This window comes from Lichenostomus cassidix, chromosome 4, assembly GCF_008360975.1.
Source record: "Lichenostomus cassidix isolate B80296 chromosome 4, HeHo_3.0, whole genome shotgun sequence".
Lineage (NCBI taxonomy): Eukaryota > Metazoa > Chordata > Aves > Passeriformes > Meliphagidae > Lichenostomus > Lichenostomus cassidix.
The window spans coordinates 67,719,217-67,732,946 of NC_139484.1; the positions used below are offsets into that span (position 1 = coordinate 67,719,217).

A 13,730-nucleotide genomic window follows, 5' to 3' on the forward strand; every position below is an offset into this window, starting at 1 on the left:
CTGCCTGACACAAGAACTGGCCTGGGCAATTGGGATTACTGCTAATGATGCAGTTACCACCAACACACAGAGGTCTGTCCTTGCCTTTCCTGGCTTATTCATTTCAGTCATTGCTGAATCTAAAGTGCATCACTTCCAACTCCACATGGTTATACATAGTATAAATAAGGATGAAACTGGGTTGTGACTTCTTCATGTAATGAGGAAATACTGTTATCCTGCCACAGAATTGTACTGCCATGAGCCCCAGGATGATTTAGCCTTTTGTCTTTTCACCTTTGCAATACAGACAGATCACATTTTTAAGAAAGCAGCAATATTTTATTAAAATTAATTTTTTTCGCTCTTACTCCTTTTACATTCTGAAATTCTTTTCCTTTTCCCTGTCATCTTGGCTGTGATAACCAGTATCATCTGCTGCGTCACTTCTGGGTGAACTGGAACAGCAAGCCAGCTGCATTTGCCAAGGAAAACCATACCCACCCAGCCAAAAAACCTTCCAGATCTGCATCTCAGCATTAAAGCTGGATAACAAGCTTTATCAAGGGGTTATCTATTACAGTAGATGAAAAATAGGTGCATCCTGACTATGTCTGCTGAAGTTGTAGATCTTTGTGTTCAAAAATTCTGATCTTTCAAAATAATCAGAAGTGCTGCCAACAGATGCAGATGGTGAAAGCATTTTCATATGAGAGTAAACTTACTGATCATGTCGATCAAAGAAAGCATTTCTGTACTTGAATTTTGGAGTTGTTGCTTTCTGCATATGAAAATACTGAAGAAAAAGCTGCATTGTATCTATCAGAATTTTCAATAGCAATACCAAAACCCCTTGCTTGTGGTTTCTCAGTGGGTCTTAGAGATAGCTGTGCAAGCTCACAGCTCTTGCAGGCAGGAGAGAAGGCATTAAAGACCAGCTTTCTCAAACATTGAAAGGGATGGCAAGCCAGAAGACAGACAGGAGGAGTAATTCTGAATGCCTATTTGTATGCACTGCAAATCCTTCCATGCAGTTTTCCTTGTGCCAGTTGTCTTAAGAGACAGCTCCAGTGAAGTGAAGCCAGCTGTGCCAGACCTGGCAAGGGCATCCCAGCCAGAGTTCTGTGCCTAGATGTAAAACATAAGACATCATCTGTGGAAATTCAGTTTGCAAACAATTACTAAGGGAGTTTCCTAACGCGCTGGTAAGCAATGCAAACACACTGCACAAACCTACAGACCATGCTGTGTGCAGACCTAGGAAATACATGCCGAATCTGGGGTTTTCCTAAAGATATCAGCTCTAATTCTTAGCCTCAGGGCAACTGCATCATACCAGATGTAGCAATTCAAGGAACAACTGCTAGGGAAGTGGATAAAAAAAAATTGAAAAGGTCCATATGCAGGTTAGTTACTGGCATCAAGAGGATCAGATGAGAAAGATCATTTACAAGGCAAGTCCCCAACCAGCTGACATACAACAATAACATGAAGTCAAAGAACACCACAGATTGAACTGCAGAGTCAAGTTGTGCCAGAGAACTGAGAAGGGGCTGATGCAGAAGAGTAACCAGCAGCAATTAGGACAGCAGCCTACACAAGATGCTGAGCATTCTGAGATGTTGCAGACCCACAGTGTGGTCTGATACAAGGCCCTGAAGCAAGTCTATGCATGAGGTAAAACTCCTGAACTATGAATGGAAATTTTTTTTCCTTTACTTATCCAGAAATTAAAGAATATTCATAATTGAGCACCAGCCTTTGCAATGAAGAAAAATTTACTTGCAATGAAACAAGAAGTCTCTGCTCACTGTATATACACACATACTGAGAAAACAGTATTTCTAATACTGCTGTACTGAACTTCACCCCTTAATGACAATATCATAAGACTTCATAGCATTTTAACACAGCAAACTTAATTTTGGGTGATGTTGAAGGTGGTCCCACCAGATGTCCGTGCAAAACAGTCACCTTTCATTCTCTAACTTTTTAGCTTGCTTACTGACTGATCAATTGCTTTCTTTGGTGGTTCACACAAGCTCCACTTAGCCTAATCAAGTCACGTCCTTTAGGATACTGTTGCAATTAAACCCGGAAGGGTGTTTTTAAGCTAAAAAGTTCCAGCTGAGACTGCTGTTTCCACCAATTTTTGATGCCAGGTGGACAAAGATAAAGGCTGAGTAAGGGAAACTAGTGCAAGTGATCAGTAAGGACAGCTGGGGAGATTGAAACACAAGGAGAGCAGCTGAAACCAGCTGAATACATGTCTTTCACTGTAATACTAACTTGGAAAGAAAAGTGCACATAACTACTCTCTCAGCCACCAGAAGGGAGTGAAAAAGAATTAGATGGTCTTCTGACAACATGAAGCATAAACAGCCTGAGGAATTAGTGTTGGCTCATCAATATATCTACCAAAGGAAACTAATGCTGCTGAGCCTGGAGTAGCTCAATAGCAGTTCAGTCTACTGATCTAGTTAATAATTTTGCTTGTGTTTGCAGGTTTTGCCAGACTGCATTCTCAGTAAGGTCACCCCAATCCAGGGAATTTCCATCATACATGGAGGGTGTTTTGGGGGAGAGCACCACACAGATACAGTGCAGATCTCAGTATCTCCGGTTATTCAGGTAATGACTACCAGTTGTGTGTTATTGCTGTTCTTTGGAAGGTAATTACATTGTTCTTAGTGATTAAAAACATGGAGGAGTTCATACAACAAAACCTATCTCTGGATTCTCTGAAAGGAAGGAGACGAACCATACCACAGGTATGCAGGAAGGAAAGCACAGTAACTCCCTAGTATGTTTTATTCACAGCAGGGGGGTATCAGATCTGAAGAACTGGCAGAATAAACCCAGAGCCTCAACTCACCTAAGTCTTCAAGAAGCTTTTTGCAATCTAACCATGATCCCTTTGCTCTTCCTTACACAAGTGGGCAGATATACACACCTTCTGCACATGTGATGGGCTAGTAGTTGGATTCCTGTAAGTAATAAAAATAACAAAACTTCTAGTTTTGCTTTCAAACGCTTACTTAAAAATGCAGATGTATGAACTGGTGAAAACAGTCTCTGCACCATTAGATGCTACTGCTCCTTTATCTTCAAGGTCTTTGATGTTGTATTGTTATGGATGAGGAGTTAAAGAATGTTAATTACTGCTGATACATAGCAGCAACTGCTGCTTCTTGAATTCCAATAAACCCTTTGAAATCAATGTATGAATATTATAGGAGGCATTGTCCCATTGAAGTGACTAAAAAGACTGGCAAAAGAGGAAACCATGTGTAGATCAGCAGGCAAGTAGGATGTTCTCATCTGCTGCAAAAGAAGCTACCATAACTCTTGTCAACTGTGTCCCCTTTGATCTAGGTCACAGAGGCACAACCTCACATCCCCAACAATAGGGAAGAGTGGGAATTCTTTGGGGGGGGTGAAAAACTGAAGAAGGCATCTGGTACACAGGGATTGTTACTTTAATGCAGGCTGCTCAAAAGCAAATAGAATTTCAGATGGGAAGGAAAATTTTGGGAACTATTTATAAAAGAGATTCCAGCAGTAGCTGGAAAAGAAGAAAAAACGTTCTATATTGACCTGGGAGGAAGGCAGGGCAGAAGAACCTGACTGAGGCACATTATCTGTCTGTTCTCAGAGGAGAGGGAACTAAAAAGAGTGCCCCATATGTTTAAAATTAAGAGGCTGCAGGCCCTACTAGAAGGACCAAGCAACCAGTTTACACTTCAATAACTGTTTTAACTACTACATCCCCAATGTCTGCAGCTTTTGCCTTTCCTGCCAGGTCTACTGAGGTATTTTTTTCCTTTTAGCCATGTATCCAGGTGCCTATAGGTATTGAAGCAGGACCCCTGTCTTTCTGGCCCACTAGCCTGGGGAAACCTGGTGGGGTGGGCTGCCCACTCACCTCAAGAGAGGTCCTCAGCACACTTCAGACCAGTTCTGACCTGCTGAAGTCCAGTTCAGACCAGCTCAAGTCCTGCTGAACACAACAAGTGCACAGCCAGAGTTTCAAGCCACAGTCACCTCTGGAGGAAGGGCAGCCAGACCTCCCCTCCAGCTGCCTTGTACTTACTGGCAGAGGCCACAGGGATGTGGCAGCATGACCATCAGGTCAAGAACCTACTGCTGACTTAGCAGTCTCACGTTCCTCCAAATCCAGCTGTACCAGACACTCCTCGAGCACCCAGCACCCTTTTTTTCTAAGCACTTACTTGCTTTTCTGTCCTAAGTAGCCCAAATCCCCATTATTTACGTGTTCTCTTACTAGGAGCCTCTGAGTTTCCACCAACACCCAGCTGTCAAATACCCACAAAATCTGTATGATCTCAATCCAGACAATCAGTCTCACAAACCCATTTTTAGTGCCACCCACCTCCTGGTGACTAAGTGCTCCATCCACATATAGCTTTCCTGCCAGATGCCTCTCAGCTCTCCCACTTGTTTGTGGGAGAGGTCAGTCAGGACTCTTGGACATTTCCACAGGTCTGATGTGTCCCATCCCTCCTCTACATCTACAATATTTGGAACAAGATTCACTGATCAAATTACAAAGTTTCATTATAAACTCACTTACATATTGACAGATTTTACTTCATAAACCCAGACAGAACAACCTGAATAGTTATTCGACAGTAATTTTTTGGCTTTACCTAGCTAAAAAAACCCCCAATCTTTTTAACTGTGGGTGGATGCAGATGTGTGTTGAAGTGATATTTTCCCAAAGTAATTTTAACAAGTATAGCATTACAGCTATTTATAAAATTAAATTCTATGGCTGACAGTTTCTCTGTGAGCTCAATGCTTCCTATGATTAAGTTCACTTTGCTGGAAGTCACAAGTTCTATACTAACCAAGTCACAGATATATATATATAACTGAAGTATAGCACTAAAAGGTATTGATATTCACCACTACTAGCTCAGATTAAAACAACTGACATGCTCTCCTGAAGGTGGACAGGTTATCAACAGCAAGAGTGAATAAAAAACAAAACTGCATATACTTCAAGATACACAGTAATAGGAATCCCCAGTCCCAGGTATAAAAACAATAACATGCTCAGGCTGAAGTTTGCTACATAAACCCATGACAACATTTAATACAAGCTATGCTTCTGCTAACAGAACCTATTGAAATTATGATTATGGAAATTCAGGTATAGTCAGAATTGATGCATGTTTTCATCCTAAACTGAGGCCGTGCTCATGACAAAGTCCAAACATTCCATTTCTTTCCTGGTCAGCAGGGCATGGTCATGCTCTTCTCACTAAAAATTCATTAAATTATTTCAGCTAGGCTAAAGAAGATCTATATCTGTTCAGAGGTTTTTAGTTTACTTGTTTGCTTGCTTGATTTATTGATTTATTTACAACTGGATATGGGAGGCAGGGGAACACTTTCCCCTATTATTTGTCAGCATCTAGTTTTAGCCAGATACAAGTCTGCTGTTGCAAAGCTCCATGTCTATGAGCAGTGCAGCCCTGCCCTTCATGCTACACACAGTCCTGCATCAATTTTTCTGAGTCTGGGTTTCTAGTGGCTGTCATTCATTAATTAATAACGGCAGAGACAAAGCTGATGATGACAACGACACCAAAGAAATTAGATTCTGTGACTTTCAATGAAAGGGAAAAAAAATTACATATAAGTGAAGATCCATAAAAACAGGTATGTCCTTAATAAAATGATCTAAAAAAAAATTACTTACCCTCAGTATCTACAATGCTTAGAGCATTTGCTATACTACATATCTGCATGCACTAAGGAATGAGAGAGATTCTTATTCTTATTTTATGTAAAACTGGTAAGATAGAGAACAACAGATCTTCATGTCTAGTCATCTATGATCAGAAGTTGCTCCTAGAACTTTAGAGGTAACTGTTTTCATTAGCACATAATTAATGTCCCTTCTAAATATGCAAGCCAGAGACTTTATAGAAACCTCTCACTAGCAAAATCATATTCAGCATATTCCAAAGTGGGAGACTAGAACCAGCCTATCCTTTCATTTAACCAGCACTTAGCCTGATTTTAAAATGCAGAAAATAATCTCTTCTCACATAGAATTCAGTAGAAAGTGCAAGTTATCAGCATTCAGGAGATGTAAGTCATTTCTGTTTAGCAAACTAAATTAATTTGAAAATGGTTAACCTGCTGGGCCCAAACCTTGAGTAAATGACTTGTGACTTGAACAACATCTTCCAGAACATAATTAAGAACATTCACTGGTAACAGAGCACTTAACAAGGCAACAGGGGGCCTATATGTAACCAACATAGGGAACTTGCAATTATTAAGTTGTAACTTCACACAACCTACAAGCAATAACCTGCTGGACACAAAGATGAACCAAAAAAAGGGAAGAAGGCAGGAAGAAGAGTTGCTGCAAGGGAAGGTATTTGGAGGGATTTTGTTATTCATAAATGGATCATTATTTTAAAGTCAGGATCTCTACTCCATCCTCTGAGCTCTTCCCTCTTAGGCATCACTATAACCAAACCTTTGTACCACATTCTTTTTTATACAAAAAGGCAGCAGCCAAAGCAATACCAGCACTAACAAAGCACATTTACAGCAGAACGTGAGCTGCTGGACTTTGTGGTTCGCAGAGCAAAAATATCAAAGGAAGAAATGTACCTGGCAATGAAAACTGCTGCTACTGATTAACAGATAGACAAGCACAGTCTTCCCTCCAGAGATCAGCAGACTTCCACAAAGGCTTTCAGAAAGTTGAAAAAACACCTCAAGGCATACAGCAAAAATCAAACCTGTGTCTATCCCCTCAAACACTTCAGGCTCTGCTGACGTCCTCTCCATTCCCACCAATGCAATGCATCAATGATTCTCAGTACTGTCATAAATACTGTATATTGAAATTCTGCTATAACTGGGGGAGGGAATGAACCATGCCTTAGGTTTCCCAGAGAATGCTGAAAAACCTTAACTCAAATGTTTGAAGTTGCAGGATAAAACATGTTTCTAAGGTCATATGGGCAAATCTGTAATAGACAGAGATTGTAATTGTTTATTCTCGTAGGCAATGTGAACAGAAATCAATAATTACTCTACTTAGTAGACTGAAAATGCCAGTCATGGAAAATTTAATTGGGCAACCAGAAAATGGAACTGTACATTCAGGACAAATCCTACCAGGACCCAGCATCTAGCACTGTCATGCTGAATGTCCTTGTTCTCACTGAAGCAATTCTTTAGGGGTCCTTAGCAAACCACAGAAGAAGCAATCCTTCAATTGCTTTCTTTCCTTCCAATCTTAAAAGAAGTGCTGTCTACACAGAAATATAATGCAGGACGTGTACTGCCTGGCATCTTTACTTCAGTTTTCCATCATGAACCTCTTTTTATTAATTAAATACTGCTCCAAAAGTTCATTAACTAATGCTTGTAAAAAGTTTTGAAGATGAACATTAGTAGATAGTGATGACTGTTATTATCCAAGAACAGAGTAGGAGTCATCAAGTGTCTAGCAGATTTATGCTACATAATAAAAGCTTTACAAATTCTTTCCCATCTCTCTAAAAATTCTCCCATATCATGAAAAGATGTTGCAGGAAGGACACACCACTTGTCAAGCTCTTCCAATGCTATGTACTGATACCAAAACATAATACCAAATACGGTTGTGGGGAAGAAAATGTTTTAAAAATAGAAAGGTATTCTTCTATTTAAGTCTAGCACAAAACTTCTACTGAAAATGTACGTTTTGAAAATACTGATGGACAGAAACACATCAAAGTTATATTGGACTGAGGTTGTGTTTTGTTCTACCAGTCTGTTAATTCTGTTCACAGGTGACACGCAAACATATCTCTGCCTCTATAATAAAACTGAAACAGATTTGCAGTAGTTGTCACTTTATTACAACATAAAATACAATGATAAAGTAACACATCTGTCGAGAAAACATATAGGAAAATGTTAATGTTGCTGCAAAGACCCAAACCATCCAAATGCAGGATGATTTCTCACTGCAGCAAGACCACATGGATGATATGCAAAGAACATCCTAATTGAAGCTGATCTGTAGGCAGGCAGCTTTTCTCCAGCAGCAAGGACTCAGGATTTATCACAATTCCCTGTCTGTTCTTTAAACAGAGAGTAAAATGGTACAGAAACCTAAAAATGCATCTCCTAGCAATGGCAGCTAATTACCATTCAAGCTTCAGCTCCTATCCCAGCTGCTCAGGGATAATTACCCTTAATGAAAGTGGTGGTGCAGGCTTCTTGGCTCTGCTAAGTTGCCTTAGAATAACAGACGGCCAAAGACATTTGGCATTCAGTACACCTTGCCACAGAGGAACACTATTGATCCACGCGCCATGGCATCACATTCAGCCTGAGAAATTCATTTGTGAAAAACATATGATACACTCAAAAGCAGAGGAAAACATCCCTCCCCGAAACCAGACAGCTCCTCTGTGCCAAGACTGCCTGAAATGCAGCCTGCCCACAGGACAGCACAGCTCCTTAACACAAAGCCATTTGAGGTGACAGACGAGTAATGCTTGTGTTTACAGAGTGGTTAGGACAGATGAGGATGCTAACAGACACAGCAAGCTCAGGTGTTTGGGAAGGAATGGTCCTCAACTGGTCTAGCAGAAACAGTAGAAAAATAATACTGTTCACCCTCCTTTTCTACACAGCCATAATCAATACAGATAAACCAATCTCAAGATGTAACTTTGCATGACAGAGCTTGGAACTGATAGGGAACGCTTCCAGAACATTTTTGCAGGGACAGAAGAAGCATCCGGAATTAACAGAACAAAGCAAATATTATACAAATTCATCTTACTTTGAGTTTTTCAAACAAAATGTACCTTTTTTTTAACCTTGAAAATATATAATTAATGACTGTAATGCCAAGACAGAGCAGAATGACGCAGAAATGAAGATACAGACAGAAACAAGGAAAAAATATACACTCTTAGATAAAATGTGAAGAACAGAAGACCATCAGTAAGGTGAACTGATTTGCTGAAGAGACGTGAAAAAATTGTTCCAAAGAATAAAAGAAATTAGGAGTTTCTCTGACAGCAGGAAGACTTTTTGATCTGCTACAAGGAAGTGGTCATCAAGATGAAAGCACATGAAGCTGGAAAAGTGATAGAGAAAAATACTAATTGAGAATGTGGAAGATTTGGGGAACCTCTCCAGCTTTTTAATTTTTTTGAATGTGAAAATCATCACGTCCTATTGTTATTGAGATGAAATTATATTTTTACCTTTAAGTATGAAAAAGAAAAGGAATGAGGAAAGGAATAAGTACTGTGATGAACAGCTGTGAACATAAAGTCAATAAAAACAATGGTTGAGAGAATATCCACTCAATACACAAACTAATGTTAGAAAAAATGTTTTGGCCATAACACTACTTACTTTTTTCAGTTTGCATATGATAAGCCTCTGTAATGCTGAAATTTATATATATATGGCAGTTACATATTACTAGCCACTTTCTATCCCTGTCTTTGGGAAAATCAAGTACTTCCTGGCAATAGAGGCTATAGGAGTCACACAGTTCTTTTGATGCAACACTGCAAGTTTTGCATTCTCCCTGTGTTGGTTGACAGTCTCATTCAGAGTTTGCCTAGAGAGATGCCTAAGTTGATGGTCCTTAATTTCACAGAATTTGAATATCACATTGCTAACTTATACTTCACAAACACTGAGAAATATGTAAGACTCCAGAGACTGTAGGTTCCTACCACAGCTGAATTTTAACATCCTAAGTTATGAGTACACATTGTCACGTGGAGGTCTAAAGAATACATAAGTGATTTTGTGATTAAAGTTAAATAAAAGCCTTCTGTGCTAAGGCCCACAACAAAAATGGAAACAAAATCAGAATCACTCTTAGTGCTCCTTCCAGTATCTGAATAATAAGTGGTCTCAAAGCACCAGATGACCTCATTAAGAAGTGGCATGGTTAAATTCCAAAGCATTTCACTATACATGGAGCTTCTGCAGACAATGTTGTACAACAGAAACTATTTTAAGTCTTCATTCCATAGATTGCTGATATAGTAGGTTTGCCTTTGCTGACTTTAGGAAATTATGTGAATGCTATTCCAAATCCCACACCTGTGCTTCAGACAAACACCTTGTGCTTAGAGCATTTCAGGATGTGCACACAGACACACACAGCCCTATTTAGAAACAACTTATTCTGCACTAGTAGTACTCACATTTAAGTCTTTTTCTTTCTCTTAACAAAGCCATCAACTGGCTGATAAAACTTTCATTGCTGCTACTTGGAGATTAACAGTTTATCTAAAATTCTTCTCAATTGCAGCATGAAAGAACTCTCCAAATCCTCACACATTCATTCACTCCATCCATCTAGTATGATGCCCCCTGCTCTGGTTAGGAAGGAAAGAGTATCTTTACACTTGCAGATTCTGCACACAGGGTGATATGTGACATTGCCACCTAGTTCTCAATAAAGATCACCCACTCCACTGCACTCAATTTGCTTCCCATCAACTGTAACAAACGTTACTTATTTCTCTACGCTAGGGGAGAAAAAAACAACCTTAACTAAATTGGGGCTGCTGGTAGGAAGCCATGAAGTCCAAATAACAAGGAGACCACATGATTTTTATTTTAACCTTGCTCCCTCCTACAGCCCTGCCACAAAGCCTGGTGATGTGAGCAGTGAGATGTAACCTGCAGATCTCTGCACTGTGCAGCTGGCAGTGAATTCTCCCTCAAAGCCCTTATGTAGGTACTTACTGCTTCAGTCACAGCCTGGTCTGAATCTGAATGGCAAGGGATGAAAATTAAAGGATCAACAGCATTCAAAATTACAGTCTTCTGTGTCAGCTAAGTGCAAGGCAAGGCAATAGCTCCAGTCCACTCCAATTAGTTTAATTCCCACTTGGAGTGCATCCACCCTCCATCTCAGTGAACAGCTCTATTGCCTTGTCTCTCTGCCAGACTACTTGGCCTTCTTACGTGATGATATACATGGAGAAGGATGATTTCTAGGATACAAACCACAAGGTACACAGTTTATTTTACTACAAAAACGTCACAGCTTTGTCAAGGATTCTGAACTCCCCCACACAAATGGGTTTGTCCTGTTTCATGACAATACCTGAGCCTAATTTAACACATCGTTTTAATTATTGCTAAAAATCAAATAAGCAGCACATTATTTCTGTCTCCTGGGAGAGACTGCAATTTACATCTCCAAAAATAATATAATTCACAGCAAAATTGAAGTCCCAATGTGTATAATAATTTTCTAAAACATACCCACCACTGTCAATCAACCAAAGCCTATCTAAACCATTCTCTAATGCACCAGATAATTTAAACACTAAAATAGCCTTTAAAATCCCATAGAATAAATACAATACCTCATCCAAGACAAAGCGATTATCATTTTCATTTCACTCCTTAGACAGTTCCTAATAGGGCCTATTCTCCTAATATATGTCCACAACATTCATTAAGGATAATGAGAACAATGCACATGAATCAAATGGGAGACTACACTTCACATTTTCTGGTAGGGACCAGACCATGTCCTCCTTTGCCACACAAGTCTAGAATAGTTCAGCTGAGCACAGTTACTCCAGACCATGGCAAATGAAAGCAGACCAGAATCTTGCCCTAGATTGCTAGTATTTACATAATACTAACAAAATCAAATATTTAAGGAAATGGCTTGAAAGAAACACCAGAAATCTTCGTGCAATACAGAGATATAAAGGAAAATATTGTGACCAGCTGAAGCAAAGAGAATACAAATCTACTGCAAGTTTATATATTAATAGACAGGCATATTTCTAGATAACCTACCAAGTAGGTATGGGTTATTCCACAGCTGCTGGTGGTGTCATTCTCCTTAGTGTTCTGAGTTGCAATATCAATTTAGGCCAGCCTAACCTTCTGTAATAGATGCTGGTTCCCAAGTTAAAACACACAGCCCCCTGCAACACAGGCACTGGACAAATGCAATCCATAAGCAGCAGACTCTCCAGTACAATTGTAACACCAATGCCCAGCACTGTGTCATTATTATCACCAATCCACAGCCCAGAGATACCAAGCAGGAACACACCAGCCTAACTGACAAGGTACTCTTCAACTGTAGAGATGGCTTATACAGAATCCCATTACACTCAGGGCAGGGAAATTATATAAGGAGCAAGAAATCTTCCCATGGTATGGGGGAAAATTACTCTTTTTCGCAGACTGAGCTACTCTTGTCACCTTTCATTTATTTAACACAGAAATTGGTACCAGAACTAGCAGACTGTGATGCAACATTTCATTTGTGGAGCCATGGTGTTAGCAATGGTTCATTGAGATTATTTCTCATAAACTACCACTAAAGTACTCTTTGTAATTATGTGGAGCAATTAAGCATAAATTAAGTTACCAAAAATGACATTGGGCAAAAACATTTGCATGGATTAACTCTGCTGACCCCTGTGACTTTACACAGGGAAGTACCTAGAGCTAACAGAAAATAGGACTTGATGGGCAACTTGGAGCTAGACAGGAAAAAAAAATCCTATTTAATTTAAAATACATTTATTAAAGGCATTCATCCTAATCCCAGATCTTTTAAAATTTTTACTGAATATCAAAATATCCTGAATTAGAAAAGCCATTTTAAAACCTTTCCAAATTGAAATGAAGGCATTAGTACACATCTGGCAAAGTTCTGCTAGAAATGCTCTTGCCCTGTTGCAAACAGCCCCTTCTGCTAAAGAGCAAGGAAGAGAATTTGGGCCTTTTTAAAAACTCTGTGCAGATGATAAGAAAGTTGATTTAGTTTCCAAGAGTTGATGTTTTACATACATGTGCCTCCACTGTACATTATTACATGCTCTAAACCATCTGTAGAAAACTGAACACCAGAAGAATCATATCTTTCAGTGTAAAAACCTAATGAATACATGGAATCATTTCTCTGTCTTCCTTGTCTATGTTTCCCTGTGGCTATGTTTCCTATGTCTGTATTCAAAAGGGATGGGTGCCATAATTTTGAAATGCAGACATAATATTTATAAAATAAAGAACAAATGTTTTCTAAAACTTTGTGTATTTCTGATACGCCTTTTTTTTTTAAGATTCCATTAAAAATACCATATTTAAAATAAGCTTCCTCTTTCTGTTCAAGAGCAGACAAAACTTAAAGTCTATGTAGTTTGATCCAAAAAGGGCACAAGATAAACAATATACATTTACAAACCAAAAAGCAAATGTCTGTCTAGTAAGTGAAACATCATAAGCATTAGAGAAAAAGCCAAAATGGTTTCCCCCTTAAAAGAGAAACATTTTCTCTTTATATATACCACCAAAGTCAATGGAAAACTGTCAGATATTATTAAGGCAATAGTCTTTATAGTCCCCAAGATAATAAAAATACTTGTATTCAGTCATCAGCACTTTGTTTAGATCCACAAATAAATTGGTACTTTGGTACAGTTGAAAGCATTTGTCAAAAAATTAATATAATCACCAATTATCCTTTTAAGAAATTGTCCTGTATCAGCTAGGAAGTCTTTTTCCCTTCTCCTGTAAGAGCAGCTTCACGTGCTCTGTCAACAGGAATCACATAAAAGTGCTCAACAGATCTTGCTGTTCCAGGGAGCAATCTACAAAATCCTCACTTTCATGAGTAGGTTTCATGTATTTTTATATCTTTAGGCTCTGTATTAGTCTCCTTTTGATTACAGCTGCTGCTATGTTTG

The 13,730-nt window shown here is 39.1% G+C and overlaps 1 protein-coding gene and 1 long non-coding RNA gene across 2 annotated transcripts in view; one reads left to right on the forward strand and one right to left on the reverse strand.

Moving 5' to 3' along the window:
• The window catches only part of SORCS2 (sortilin related VPS10 domain containing receptor 2), a 528,344-nt gene that overhangs the window by 392,149 nt on the left and 122,465 nt on the right, over positions 1-13,730 (reverse strand). The window lies entirely within an intron of this gene.
• On the forward strand, positions 2,216-3,141 carry LOC146438775 (uncharacterized). Its single transcript, XR_014852121.1, has 3 exons — positions 2,216-2,375; positions 2,485-2,610; positions 2,800-3,141. It is a non-coding gene; the product is annotated as an uncharacterized LOC146438775 (long non-coding RNA).